Below are 14,063 nucleotides of genomic sequence, written 5' to 3' on the forward strand. Positions count from 1 at the left end.
CAGGATTGTCTGACTTTTGTCTGTGTATGTAACTACAGTTCAATAAATGCATGTTACATAATATTTTAACTCCTAAGGTGCTATATCCAGGGTGTTGATTATTATTTTTTATTTATTAATTTTTGTTAATTTACTAGTATTCATTTTAATTAATTAATTATTTGATAATACATTATATAGAAATAATAAAATTAATAATAATTTACTAATATTTATTAATACTAGTTCTACTGATTATTTTTATTTCTATTGCGATTATTAATAATAGTAATATTTTTCTTATTTCCCTCAGTGTGCTGTCGAACTGAATGGAATTACTGAGAACTAGTGATGTGTACAGCTAGTCAGAAGTTCTGATCTGGAAAGCTGTCTCTGAGGCAGCCTTTGAGGATTCACAATCCAGGACGAGCCGGGGACACTGAGGGTAGAGGAGAAGGAAGGGAAGCACAGCATCGGAAGCCAGAAGATGTGAATCGGAGTCTCTGATCTGTAACATAGAATTAAATGCCTTTTAAGATCCCTCCCAGCTCTAACATCTTAGGATGCTATGATTTTAATAGAAAATGGGCTGAGCTCGACAAGGCAGAGTGAACCCAGTTAGGGAATCAATAGGTAATGGAGTGCTTATAAGTTGTCTAAAAGCTACCGAAGAGCCGGGCTCTGCTCTGTGTGGACAGAATTCTGTGCATGTTCAGTGAGCAGTCAGCTATGAATTACGGACCACAGCTCCACGAAGGGACCCCGGTTAAATTATAAGCCGTGAGAAGGAAGCACCAGATGGTTTGTGTAGTGAGTGTGACCAGAACCCCACAGTGGAATTAGAGCTCCTTAATTCAAACCGGATCCATCAGGATCTGTCTGTCTGTCCCATAGGCCTGATGGAGCATGTTTGGTGGGCTGCCGGTTCCTTTAAGAACACAGACTCTAGAGGGAAAGAGCTGATATCTGAATCCGAGGGCCTCCCAGAAGGTGGCTGTTCTCAGCGTCATTTCATTTCTTTAAAAAAAATATTATAAATTTAATAAACATAAACAAAAACAAGTAATCAAATAAGGGATAAAGTCCTACGTAAAAGTCGGAACATGTTGTACGGAACATTTCAACAAAGTTAGAGCTAAACAAATTAAGAAACAAAGAAGGAATGCATGCATGGGCTGAGTCTCCCAAAGTTCCACTAAATTTGACTTTTTTCCTTCTTTCCAAAATGTAGTTTCAATCAATGTGTGTTTTTCACTGATTCTGATGATCTTTCCCTGTATCCCTTTATAGGTCTTCACATATTTTGCTGTTTTTTTTCATATTTATGGAATTTGTTTATTTGTTTTATTTATTTATCAGGTTTTTTTTAAATGTCATGCTGCTTTATTTCACTACACTGAGACTATATTTTATTCAATTCCTAACTGTTGGGCAAAAACTTTGATTCTGATTTTTGCCCTCAAAAACCCCTGAAACCAAAACAAAACACAAATCACCCACAACTCACATTGCTCTTATGTTTCTCTTTACAGTATCTTTGGAATAAATGTAGAACAATGGTGAGCCATAGAATAATTGAATCTAAGGATGTTGCCAAAGAGTGGTCTTCTTCCAGTCTGAAACTGACAGTGTCATGATGTTCCTTCTCCCAGAGTCCCACTGACATGAAATTTGATGATTGGAGACCATATTTTGTGTGCCAGTTTTATTGATTAGATTTTCTTGATTTGATTTCTTTTTGCAATTGTTTCTCTGGTATTATCTTCTCATCTGATTTTTAAAAAATCTACCTATTGTGAACATTTAACACATTGTTATACTTTATTTGCAAATTTTAGTGGAGGCTATGTGGCATTATTTGAAAGGGGGTGGGTGTCTAATTTTGGAATCAAAAGACTTGGAGAAAGATGCTGGCTCTTGTCACCTACAAAATGTATTTGCTCTCTCTAGAACTCTAGAACCCCATTCTAGAAAACAAAGGAGTTAAATTGGGTGAACTCTAAGCTCTAGAATTCCTTTCAGCTCAAAATCAATGGTCCTATTATCTCATTTCTTCTCCAAAAATAAGTTTTTACTTTAGGACTTTCACTGTAGAATTTATTAGGTGCATATGTATTTATAATAGTATATTCTCATTTTAAATTTAATCTTTTAGCATAACAAAAATACCCTTGTTTATCTCTTTTAATTCTTTCTGGTTTGAATTATACTTTGTCTAACATTATAAGTAACACACCCACTTTTCATGATGTGGAGTAAATTTTATACCACCCTTTCAATTCGAAGCTATGTAAATAATTCTGGATTAAATGTGTTTTCCTATAAATGTTATGTTATTGGATTCTGTTCTTTTAGTTCATCAGTAATTTGTTTTTCTTTTTATTGGAGAGTTCAGTCCATTTAAACTTAGTATTATAATTATTAGGCTTTTTTCCCTCTGTCATTCTTTTAAAATTTTTTTGTTTAAATTCTTAGAAGAGAATATGGACTTAGTTAGCTTACTATTGCAATTATTAACACAAAGTAAACATACACACACAGAGAGAACAAAATTCCACCAATACTTATTATGTATCTTTAAATTTTATTTCTATTTTATCAAAGACAGGAATTGTACTTTGGGATCATTTCTTCTCCAAACGTCCCCCTTCATATATGTCTGTTTTTTATCTGAAGTATCTTTTGAAATATTTATAGGTTTAGGTAGCATAATAATGAGAAGGTTCTCATATTTAATTAGGAACTAGTATGTTTATTTCATTTGGGAAGTATGAATTTTAAAAAATGTCTTTTTGGTTTGGAAGTTGGTTGTTGTTCAAAGGCTTCCTTGAAATTCACATCTGTCTGCAAACTTTTTAAAGGCTAAATTAATCTCAAATGTCCATAACTTGCATTGTATAATAATGTACTTAATTTATTTGGATCAATAATCCTGGCTTGATGGTAAGAATTATTTGATTCTGATTATTATGGCAACAAAAATGTAGATCTAAAAGGGACCATAGAAGCCAGTAAGAACAGTTTACTAATTTTACAGATAAGAAAACTCAGCAAGTAACTTGGCTAAGTGCTACAAGTATTTAAGTACTCAAATCAGGATTTAAACCTAACTCAAATCCACCTGATTCCAAGTCCAGTCCCTAATTATTGCAACATGCTTCTTCTAGTGTGTTACCGATATGTTGACTTCAATTTTTTTTCTGATGTTATATCTTCATTGAGAAGTTTGCTGTGATAATGAGAGATGTCCTTAGGCATATCTTCTCTTTCCTCTTGTAGCTTGCAGGATTTTCCCTTTTCTTATACTGTTGAAGTATCAAGGAGAGATGGATATTGGACTTTTCTTTGCCATTTTCCTGTGCCTTATTTTAATTTACATATTCCTATTTGTTTATATGAATTATTGTAAATTTTCTTGGATAATTTCCTGAGCTATCTAATCTTCAGCTTTTTATTCATTCTGAATTTTCTGGGATATTACCAAATTCAAGATTTTTGCATCTTGTAAACCTCTGGATTTCCCCCTTAAGTCTGAATATATAATATTCAAATAATGCGGCAAAATAGCAATGTTTTCTTCACCACTGTATGAAAAAAAAGCAGACAATCTCAGCTCGTGTGAAGAGAAGCTTGGCTTCTAGGAATAGGAAGGTGATAGAATCTCTGTCCTCTGCCCTGATCAGACCATATCTTGAGTACTACAAGGCTGCTCTGAAAGAGGGATTTACTCATTCTGATTAACCCCAGAAGGCAGCTCTAGTAATAATGGCTGGAAGGAGATTTTAAGGTAAGAACTTTTCTACATGTGAAGCCTAAATGTAGAGAGCCCCAGAGTTCCCCCACTATCTACTTTGTCATAGAATGGATTCTTGTTCAGGTATGGAATAAACAAGAGCTGAGCTTCCTCATAAGTCTCTCATATTTTCCAAATGAGAGCTTCTGAAGTAGAACAGGCCAGCTAAGGAGAGAAGGAGGTATGTCTTTAATCAAAACCTTAACAACCATTATGCTCTGTTCTGAGGGAGTAATGGGAAATTCTTCTGAAGGTACTAGCAGGCTTCTGAGAATTCTCCCACCTTCAAGAATTTGTGATTCTCTTAATTTTGGGAGGAGGGGAGAAGGGTGAGATTTTCTATTACATTCTCTATAGTGCTCATTCTTTTAAATTATTTAAATAATGTCCTTGTCACTAAATTCTTATTGCTCTCTGCTTTGAGTTTTAACTAGGGGGAGATTCAATCATATCTGACTCTTTGGGACCCCATTTGGGATTTTCTTGACAAAGATATGGGAATAGTTTTCCATTTCCTTCTCCAGCTCATTTTACAAATGAAGAAACTGAGGCAGAGTGAAGTGACTTGCCCAGAATCACACAATTAATGTGAGATTTGTAGATTTATCACACAAATGAGTCTTTCCAAGTTCAGGTCCTTCTCTATCCACTGCTCTATCTGGCTGCCTTAAGAGAAGATTTAACCAGGGCATTTCAAGATCCAAGAAGCATAGATCAGTTGTCAAAGGAAGAAAACCTAAGGTGATTCACAAAGTCTCACAGGGAGAACATTGAAGCTGGTCAGGGAGCCTGGATTCTAGGTCCGCCATCGCTCTAAAAGAGCTTTACGATGACCAGAGTTCTACTTCTTTCTGAGTCTCAGTTCCTCCTTCCCAATTAAAGTTACTTATCCCCCCTCCATTAGAAGGCTGCTGGAGGACAACAAGAGACAAGGCAGAAAGTCCTCCCCAAACTCCGAAACACTCGACAACCCCTCCGCAAGCCTAAGCCTGTGGCTGCAAACGAGGCACATCTGAATCGGGGCCAGCTGGATGTGGGCAGAGCGTGTATCCCCTCGCCTGCAGATGAGCCCATTGCTGAGACACGGATGACTTCATGCCCTACAGGAAAACCCCAGCGATTCATTTACTCAACAAATATTTATCCAAAAGAAACAGGAGAAGTAGGATGGTGGAAGAGTTTTGAGGAAAAGCCATTTGGTTACTTTCAAATATATATAATAATGCAGACCGACATCTAGGCAAGTGTTGCCAAGTAGAGGGCCTGCCAGATCTACTTTAATGAAGAGATAGGAAACACTTGTGTGCATTGCAGACCAGGGGAAGGAGCTCTGGGCTGGAAGGGAGGAATCTCTCCTCAGCCATTATGTTTCTGGGCCATTTGGGAAACCCATGGAATCACAAAATACCAAAACTGGGAAGGACCATAGGGGTGCAGTCCAACTGTCTAATTTTACAAACTGGGAAACTGAGGCATAGTGATGGTAAGTGAATTGTTCACCCTCCCCCATGGGTGACATAATGATAGTACAATATAAATGGCACCTATTTTTTAATCCTGGGATCCTTGAAAATAATTTGTTGTCCCCGCCCTGTCCTTTTCAGGAAATCAGACATTTCTCTTGCCATCTTGGCTATGCTATCATTTTATCCTAGGTTCATCTCAGGTTGCTGAACTCTATTCTAAAAGGATCACTAGATGGCTAGATGAGAAAAATGAGAGTTTACTTGATTTGGATTTGCTGGATTTGAGGAAAGTTTTAGATAAAGTATCTCATGGCTTTCTTGTGGATAAGATGGAGACAGATGTGGGCTGAATGATACCGTCCTAACCATCTGACTCCAAGAATATTTTCTCATGGTTCAGTGTGACCCTGAAGGAAAGTCTGGGAAATATCCCCTAGATTTTCTGTAGCAAAAATGAGTTTTATTTCCTTAATTAGATAAGTTTTTGACTTAGCATACCTGACTCCATTTTGTTTTAAGCATCCATTTTGTGATTGAATTGATTTGAACAAATTGTTTTGCCAAAAGTTGTTTTCCAAAAAAAAAAAAAAAAAAGATAAGCACTTTTGTGGTATGTTGTAGCAAACAACATATGTGTTTTCTTAAACAACTAAAAACATATGTTGACCCTCCAATAAGACAGACTGCCAATAAAAATGTAAGCAATTTATCAGTAATCACGAAGTAAACTACCAATAAAATTGTGTGGTAAACAACTAAGGAACATCCCTTACTAAGAGTATAAAAAAACCCACATGAAACCTCAATCCTTAGCCTACTTTTAGGATATATTGAGGGTTGTCTCTGGCATTCCCCAGACTGGAGACTCAAGATTTGTCTTAGAAGGAGCTATATGGCCTCCAATTTTATCCAGCAAAGGCAGAAAGTTCAGTGGGACCTCTGAAACATCAGGGTAGTGGGTTGTTCTTGGAAAGTGTTGTCTGGGACACATCCAGGGTGATTCAAGATGAAAAAACAGAGAGGCACTCTCCCAGCATCCTCTGCAAATAACTGTATCGCATCTCAAAAAGAATTCTGGAGTGGCAGAGCCAACTGATGGTCAGAATGAGGTATTCTTCCAGGGTAAGACAATATAGGAGGTCAGAAAGAGAGGTTTGTGACATGGGAGAGAGACTGGTCCAGAGCCGAGGTGAAGGAAACACTAGTGGTGGGACTAGGGGGTGATGACAGAAGCAGCAGAAACTCTCAAGGCAGAAACAGTAAAGGAACTTGGCAACAGTCAAAGAAATGATAGCATTCCGTTGTTTTTGTACTGAGCACAGAACCAAAGGCTGTTTTGCAACTCCAGTTCTGGATCACAGAGAGAAGGCTTTTCAGTAAAGAGGGAATGGAAGCCCTGAGGGGTAGTATCATTATTTCCAGCCCCAAGAATGCAGGACCCCAAGGAATGATATAATTTCTAGTCCCAAGGAAACAGGGGTCATAAGTAGAAGTTGTAATCCCAAGGGATCAGAACTCCTTCCTGGGTAAAGACCAGAGTGCAAAGTAAGAGAACAGTGATCTTACCTCTCTTTAGATCACACCCCAAACTTCCAAATCCCTAGAACTAGCTCTGAAAACAGCAGTGTGAAAAAAATGTAAACTTGAAACAAAACTCCTCTCACACCATTGCCCTGAACAGAGCCCAATATTTATATAAAATTCCAAGTCAAGAAATAGGATTGAAAAAAATGAGCAAACAACAAAAAACAACAAAAAACCTTCACCATAAAAGCTACTATGGTGACAGGGAAGAACAAGACATAATTTCAGATGTTGAATGCAATGATCAGAAGGGACTATCTTGACCTTACTGACATCATAGTAAAAAAGCAGGTCTTGTGATATCTCTTGAAACTCCCTGCACCCAAAGTCCTCTATTTCTGATCAGATGTTATCACTCCAAAATAGTCAAAGTCTATTTTGCAAAACAACTTAACTCCTCTCCATTGCTGCCCTTTCAGAGCACTCCCACCCTAACTGAAGCCCATTTAAACCCTGGCACTTCTGCTCCTTGAGGGCACTCTTGAACTCCAGTGTCCCAAATTTTAGTTTTCTTGTCTTCATTAAAGTCCCTTGTTTAGTTAGTATATCATCTTCATTTCATATTTTCAAAGGCAACCAATTCAAAACAGCTAGAAGGAAAGCCTCAAAGAAAACAAAATATGAATTAAACACAAGGCCAAAAAGATTCCTGGGAGAACATTAAGAGATGATTTTTAAAAATCAGAGTGGTAGAAGAAAAATTAGGTAAAGAAAGAAAAGCAAAAGGAAAAAATACAGACAAATAACAGCTTGGTAAAAGAAGGACAAGAATACTGATGAAAATAACATCCTAAAACTAGAACTGGCCGATAGAAAAACACATTTTAAAATTCATGAATGAAAACAATTCCTTAAAAACCAGAATTGGTCAAATGGGGAAAAAAAAAAGATTAAAATTTTACTGAAGAAAATAATTTCTTAAAAATTAGAATTGGGCAAAAGAAAGCTAAAATCTCCATGAAAAACAACAAAGTTAAAAGAATTTAAAAATAGAAGAAAAAGTAAAATATTTCATATAGAAATCAATTGACATATAATAAGGAGAAATAATTTAAGATTTATGGAATTACCCCAAAGTTATGATCAAAGAAAGAGCCAACATCATATTTTAAGAAATTTTAAAGGAAAACTGCCCCAAATTCTTAGAACAGAGAGTAAAATTGAAATAAAAAAATACTGATTGCTACCTGAAAGAGATCCCAAAATGAAAATTTCCAAGAATATTATAGCTAAATCTTGAAACTTCTAGGTCAAAAGGAAAATACTTCAAACAGCAAGAAGAAACCATTTAAATTCAATGGAGCCATATCAGGATCACATAAGATTTATCAGTTTCTTCATTAAAGGAGGAAAGATCTGGATTTACAATCAAGAATAATCTAATCAGCAAAACTGAGTATAATCTGTCAAGAGAAAAATCAGATATTTAATGAAATAGAGGACTTTCAAATATTCCTTATAAAAAGACCAGAACTAAGTAGAAAATTTGACTTTCAAGTAAAAGACTTAAATCACAAGATACTTAATAAAGTGAAACCATCTAGCTTTCTATTTGGGAAGATGACACATGTATCTTCTAAGAACTTTATTATTACTAGGCAGTAAGAAGGAATCTATGTAAAAAGAACACAGAAATGAGTTGCTTATGTTGGGTTAATGTAAAAAAATGAATAGGTGAGAAAGAGGAATGCTGTGGTAGGAGGGGTAAGGAGAAGAATGGAGAAAATGATCTTATGCAAAAGATACACATAGAAAGGGTTTTTTTAAAGTGAAGAAGTAGGGGAGGTATTGGTGAAAAAAAGGATAAAAAACCAGTAGTCAGAATCAAAACAGACTTTAGAGGAGGAATAGGATAAAAAGAGAAAGATTAGGATAAACAGAAGAAAATGGGGTAGAAAAAAATGAACAATTAGTAATCATAACTGTGAATGTGAATGGGATAAAGTCACCCATAAATAGAAAGTGGATAACAGAATGGTTCAGAAACTAGAATCCAACAATATATTGCTTATAAGAAACACATATAAAAAAGGGACACAGAATCTATTATGTTTCAGCTGAAACAAAAAAGGCAATAGGAGCAATCATGATTTCAAATAGAACAAAAGCAAAAATTGACCTATTTAAAAAGGATAAGTATGGAAGGAATATCTTGCTAAAATTAGTATTAAATGCATATATATATACACACACATGCATAAAATGGCATAGCATCCAAATTCTTAAAGAAAAAGTTAAATGACTGTAAAGGAGCTAATAGTTAAATTATATTTGTGGGGACCTCAAACTTTTCCTCTCAGAACTAGAAGAAACTAAAAATCAAACAAGAAAGGATTAAGGAGATAAATCAACTTTCAGAAAAATTAGATATGATAAGAAAGAAGGAAGGAGGGAAAAGAGAGAGGAAGATAAGAAGGAGGGAAGGAATGAAAGAAGAACGGAAAGAAGAAAAAGAGAATAAAAAGAGAGAAAGGAAGGAAGGAAGGAAAGAAGAAACCTATATGTACAAAAATATTTATCTTGTAGTGGCAAAGAATTGGAAATTGAGAGGATTACCATCAGTTGGGGAATGACTAAACAAGTTGTGGCACCTGATTGTGATGGAATATTAATATGCTATTAAAAAATGACAAGCACCATGCTTTCAGAAAAACCTGGAAAGTCTTGTATGTACTGATGCAAAGTGAAGTGAATTGAACTAAGAGAACATTGTATGTAGAATAAACAATATTGTACAACAATCAACTGTAAACTGATTATTTTTAGCATTACAATAATCTAAGTCAATTCCAAAGGACCTGTGATGAAAAATGCTATAAATCTCCAGAGAAAGAACTGATAGAGTCTGAATGAAGACTGAAGCATACTTTTTCCCTCCCTCCCTTCCTTTCCTCCTTTCCTCCCTTCCTTCCTTCCTTCCTTCCTTCCTTCCTTCCTTCCTTCCTTCCTTCCTTCCTTCCTTCCTTCCTTCCTTCCTTAACTACTCTGATCAAGGCAAAGATCCAAGACAATTCTGAAGAACTTATAATGAAAAATTCTAACCATTTCCAGAGAAAAAATTGATAAGAGTCTGAATGTAGACTGAAGCATTCTTAAAACAAATTTTATTTATTTTTCTTGCTTTATTTTTGTCTATTTTTTGCAAATGGATAAGTTTATTTAGTATAATTTCACATCAGTAATTGAGATCAAATTATTTGCCTTCTGAGGAAGAGGGAAGAGAGAGAATTTTAAACTCAAAATTAAAAAAAAAGATTGTTGAAAAGTTTCAAATGTACTTATGAAATATATAATGAGATAAAAAAGAAAAATAAGTTACATTTGCATTCTTTGCTTAGTAAAGTTTGATCGGATGCATCAATAAGTATAAATCTAATTAGTGTTCCCACATATTAGCATAAGCAAGGTAAATCACCTCAGTTTCTATACTCCATGCTCCATCTGCCCTCTGAGCCCAGTGAAGAATACTAAAGCCTCTGCTCAGAGGCAGCCCTTCAGGAATCCACAGGCAGTTAGCAGCAAATGTTGCCAGCCTTGAATCAGAAATGTCCGTTTGACTCGAATCCTTCCTGAAAAGGCATCCACATCATAACTCCTTGGACCAGTTCACTCCCCAGCCTCTGCTTAGCCCCTTCTAAGGAGGGGGAGCTTCCCCCTTCCCAAGGCAGCCTGTTCCTTTCCCTCTTAGGAAGGTTTTCCTGACTCTAGCATAAACTGGCCCCTTTGAATCTTTGCCCATCCCTCCTGTTTCTGTCTCCTGGGGCCACACAGAACTAGCTTAATCCCTCCTCCACTTATCAACCCTTTCCCCAGCTTGAAGACAGTGCTCATTCTCCCCAGGGTCTCCTTTTCTCCTGGCTAAATAGGCCCACTTCCTCCAACTGATCCTCATTTGACATGGTTTTCTGGCCTTCCTCATCCTGGATGCCCTCCTCTGGACACTTTCCAGATTACCAACATCCTTCCTAAATTGTGGTATCCAGAGCAGAACAGGCTCCTCCAGGAGCCTGGCCAGGCCAAGCAGAGAGCCTCGGTCACCCATTTTGTTGAAAATCGATCAATTCATTAAAGGCTTATTCCTCATGTGGTGCAGGGAATAGGATTCTAGGCTTGGAGTCAGGAAGACAAGTTCAAATCCAGTCTTTGACACTCACTAGCTGAGTGACCCTGGGCAGGTCACTTAACCCTGTTCATCTCAGTTTCCTCATCTGTAAAATGAGCTGGAGAATGAAAAGGCAAACCTACTGCAGTTCTTTTTAAGAAAGCCTCAAATGGAGTCACAAACACATGAACATGATTGAAAATGACTGAGCCACACTAAGAAGTTCCTCATGGGGCCCTGGTCTGCCTGACGAAAGAGTAAAATCAGTGTAGAGCAGACCAGGGTCCGAGGCAGAAGCAGTCGCTGTCAGCTGCTCTTCCTGACTTCCCAATGGCAGCGCCTTCTGAGTGACGTGCCGGGGCTTTCAGGGAGCCCGGAGGTTTCTTTGGCTTATAACTAAGGAAGGATCAAAGGGCCAGTTCTGGGTTTTTTCTTTGTTTTTCAGGCTGACCACAGGAGCAGGGACCTTGAGATCCGCGCCTGCCTAGAACTGACAGGCACATTTCGCCTCTGTAAGAGCCGAAATCTGAAAATCATTTCCCCCCCTTTTAAAGATCCAAACCTAAAGCCATCTGTGGAACCTGAGCAAGTTCATTAAAAACTTGGGCCAGCACTGTTTGTGGTGAGCGCCCAAACCTTTCCAGATGGGAACGCGGCAGGGCCGTTGGATCCCGCTTCGTTTGCTGGAGTGTTTTAATCAAGCTCCCTTCCAGGCCATTTTGTGTGTAATGAGCTGGGGCCCCCCATGCTTGAGGTGGTCCTTGAGTGTGAAGTGGAGCTTTTCTTCCTTAAGTAAACCTCTCCTTTCCATATACTCTCAGTCCCCAGGCAGAAAAGGCAAACACCTGCGCCGCGTCTCTGCAGGGTTCTGCTCCCCCATCTCTGGCACCCCTGTCCGCCCTCAGCAGCATTTGCCCTACGTACCTCCTCTCTTTCCTCCTGCGGGCACCCGCCGCTCTAGCACATCTCTGCTGCATCCTCCGGAGACTGAGAGAGCCTTGAGGCTCCTCCAGCTCTAGGAACTTCTCTCCAGCAGAGACAGCATGGCTTAGCCAACAGAGCTCTGCACCCTGGCTCAGTTCCATCCCAGCATAGTGGCCCTGTGACCTTGGAATGGTCATTAACTTCTCCAGCTTCCTCTCCTGTGAAAAGGGGGGAAATAGCATCCACTTCTCAGAGTTGTGGAGATCAAATGAAGGAACCCATGGAGAGTGCCTTGCAAGCCTCAAAGTGCTGTTTAAATTTGCTAATAATATCTGTATGAATAGAGGGCCCTTCAAGCAAGTGTATCCCCAGCAGTCTGGGGCGTGCCCTGTTCACCTGTCATGAGGCCCCCTGGAGGGGCCTTCAAATCGGATCTGTTCCCTACCATGTGGGTGAGGTCCCCTCCTTTGATTGAAGCTGGCCAGCCTGACCTCCTCACTCTCTCATTGACCACTCTTGTCTGCTGACTCCACAAGGTGAATATCCCAGTTCACTCTCAAGAAGGACGCCATGAAGTGACCTCGTGCAAGGGGTCAGCTTTCCTTCCCTCTCTTTGACTTTGGATCCTTCTAAAAAATGGGCCTGAGGGTGTCTGTTTCTGTTCTTTGTGTATGTATCTATGAAAGGACTTTAATTCCCCTTGTCCTCTGGGAGCATCCCTTTCAATTCACTCAGCGATGGCCCCATGGCAAGTCTACACTGACCTTTCACTGGCTGTGTGCTCTTCCTTCATCTGCTTTTCCCCAGGCCCAACTCTCTCCTTCATCTCCAAGCTGAGGAAACTCCTTTCTGTTGTATGTCATTGCACCCCCACTGCCAGCCCTGTCCAGCCCAGCACGCATTTGTTCAGTCCCTCCCTTTAAAAGTTTGAGATGACCATGGGACACGCAGGTGGGGATGTACAGTGGGCAGTCAGTGACGTCTGACTGTAGCTTAGAAGAAGGGATGAGGCTGATAAATGTACTTGTGATTCATCACCTTAGAGGTGACAATTAAACCCACAGAAAACCATAACAATGAAAGCACCAAAGAAGAACTTATCAAAAAAAGGAGAAAAGCATCTAGGAGAGATCCCTGGGGAGCACCCAGGTTTTGGGGGTCAGACATGATGATGCCCAAGGAAAGAGAAGGAGGAGTCCGATGAGAGGGGATGATTCGAATAGAGGAACATCATAAAAACCCAGGAATAGAGTCTCCAAAAGTCAGAAGCTGGTCAACCAAGTCAAATGCTCTATAGAGGTCAGGAAATCTGGGGACTAAGGGAAAGTTGTCAAGATCCAGCAGTTAAGAGATTCCAGGTAATCTTAGAAAGTGCCCCAGGCCAGTGGGCACATGGGAATCCAGATGGCCAGGGCTTACCAGGGAATTCCCAAGTCACCAAAAGGTATGTGTCTATATTCTTTGACCTGGAAATATTACTATTATGCCCATGTCCCCAGAGAGATCAAAGAGAGGGAAGACCCAAATGTATGATAAACTTCTTTTAGTAAATGCAAAGAACTGGCACCCAAGGGTGTGCCCATCAGTTGGCGAGGAGCCAAAAAGATGGCATAGGCATGTAGAGAATGGGAATGGCAAAATGATGGGTAAGATAGATTCAGAGAAAGGGGGAAGACTTGTAGGACCTGATGATACAGAGTGGATTCAGAGGAAGATGGGAAGACTTATGGGAACTGATACAGAGTGAAGTGAGAAGAACCAGGAGAACCATTTGTAATTATAATAATACCAACATTGTGAAGACAGACAACTTTGAATGACTTGAGAAAAACCCATCGTAATTACAGAAGAGAGATAAGGAATCAGGGCTCCCACGTCTGGGTGGGAAGAGGACAACAGACTGGAGGCACAGACGGAGACTCCCATTGACTAAGGGACTGACACAGTATCTAGCCCTGGACTGATGTAAAGTTGTATCAGTAGAAAAAAGGAAAGAATGACAGGTAGTTTTAGGACCTTGCAAGGAGTCCGTCTGGATTTGATATCTCTTTGTGGGACCTCATGCTCCCAGCTTTTGGGGAGAAGTTGTAGCTTTTCTTATATCCCACCTTAGTAAGTTTGGCTGGCTAATTGATTTCACTAATAAAATAAAATAAGCATTTAAAAAACAATTTTTGGCATTTTCATTTAAAATCTGAATTTCAAATTCTATTTC

This window comes from Sminthopsis crassicaudata, chromosome 2, assembly GCF_048593235.1.
Source record: "Sminthopsis crassicaudata isolate SCR6 chromosome 2, ASM4859323v1, whole genome shotgun sequence".
NCBI lineage: Eukaryota > Metazoa > Chordata > Mammalia > Dasyuromorphia > Dasyuridae > Sminthopsis > Sminthopsis crassicaudata.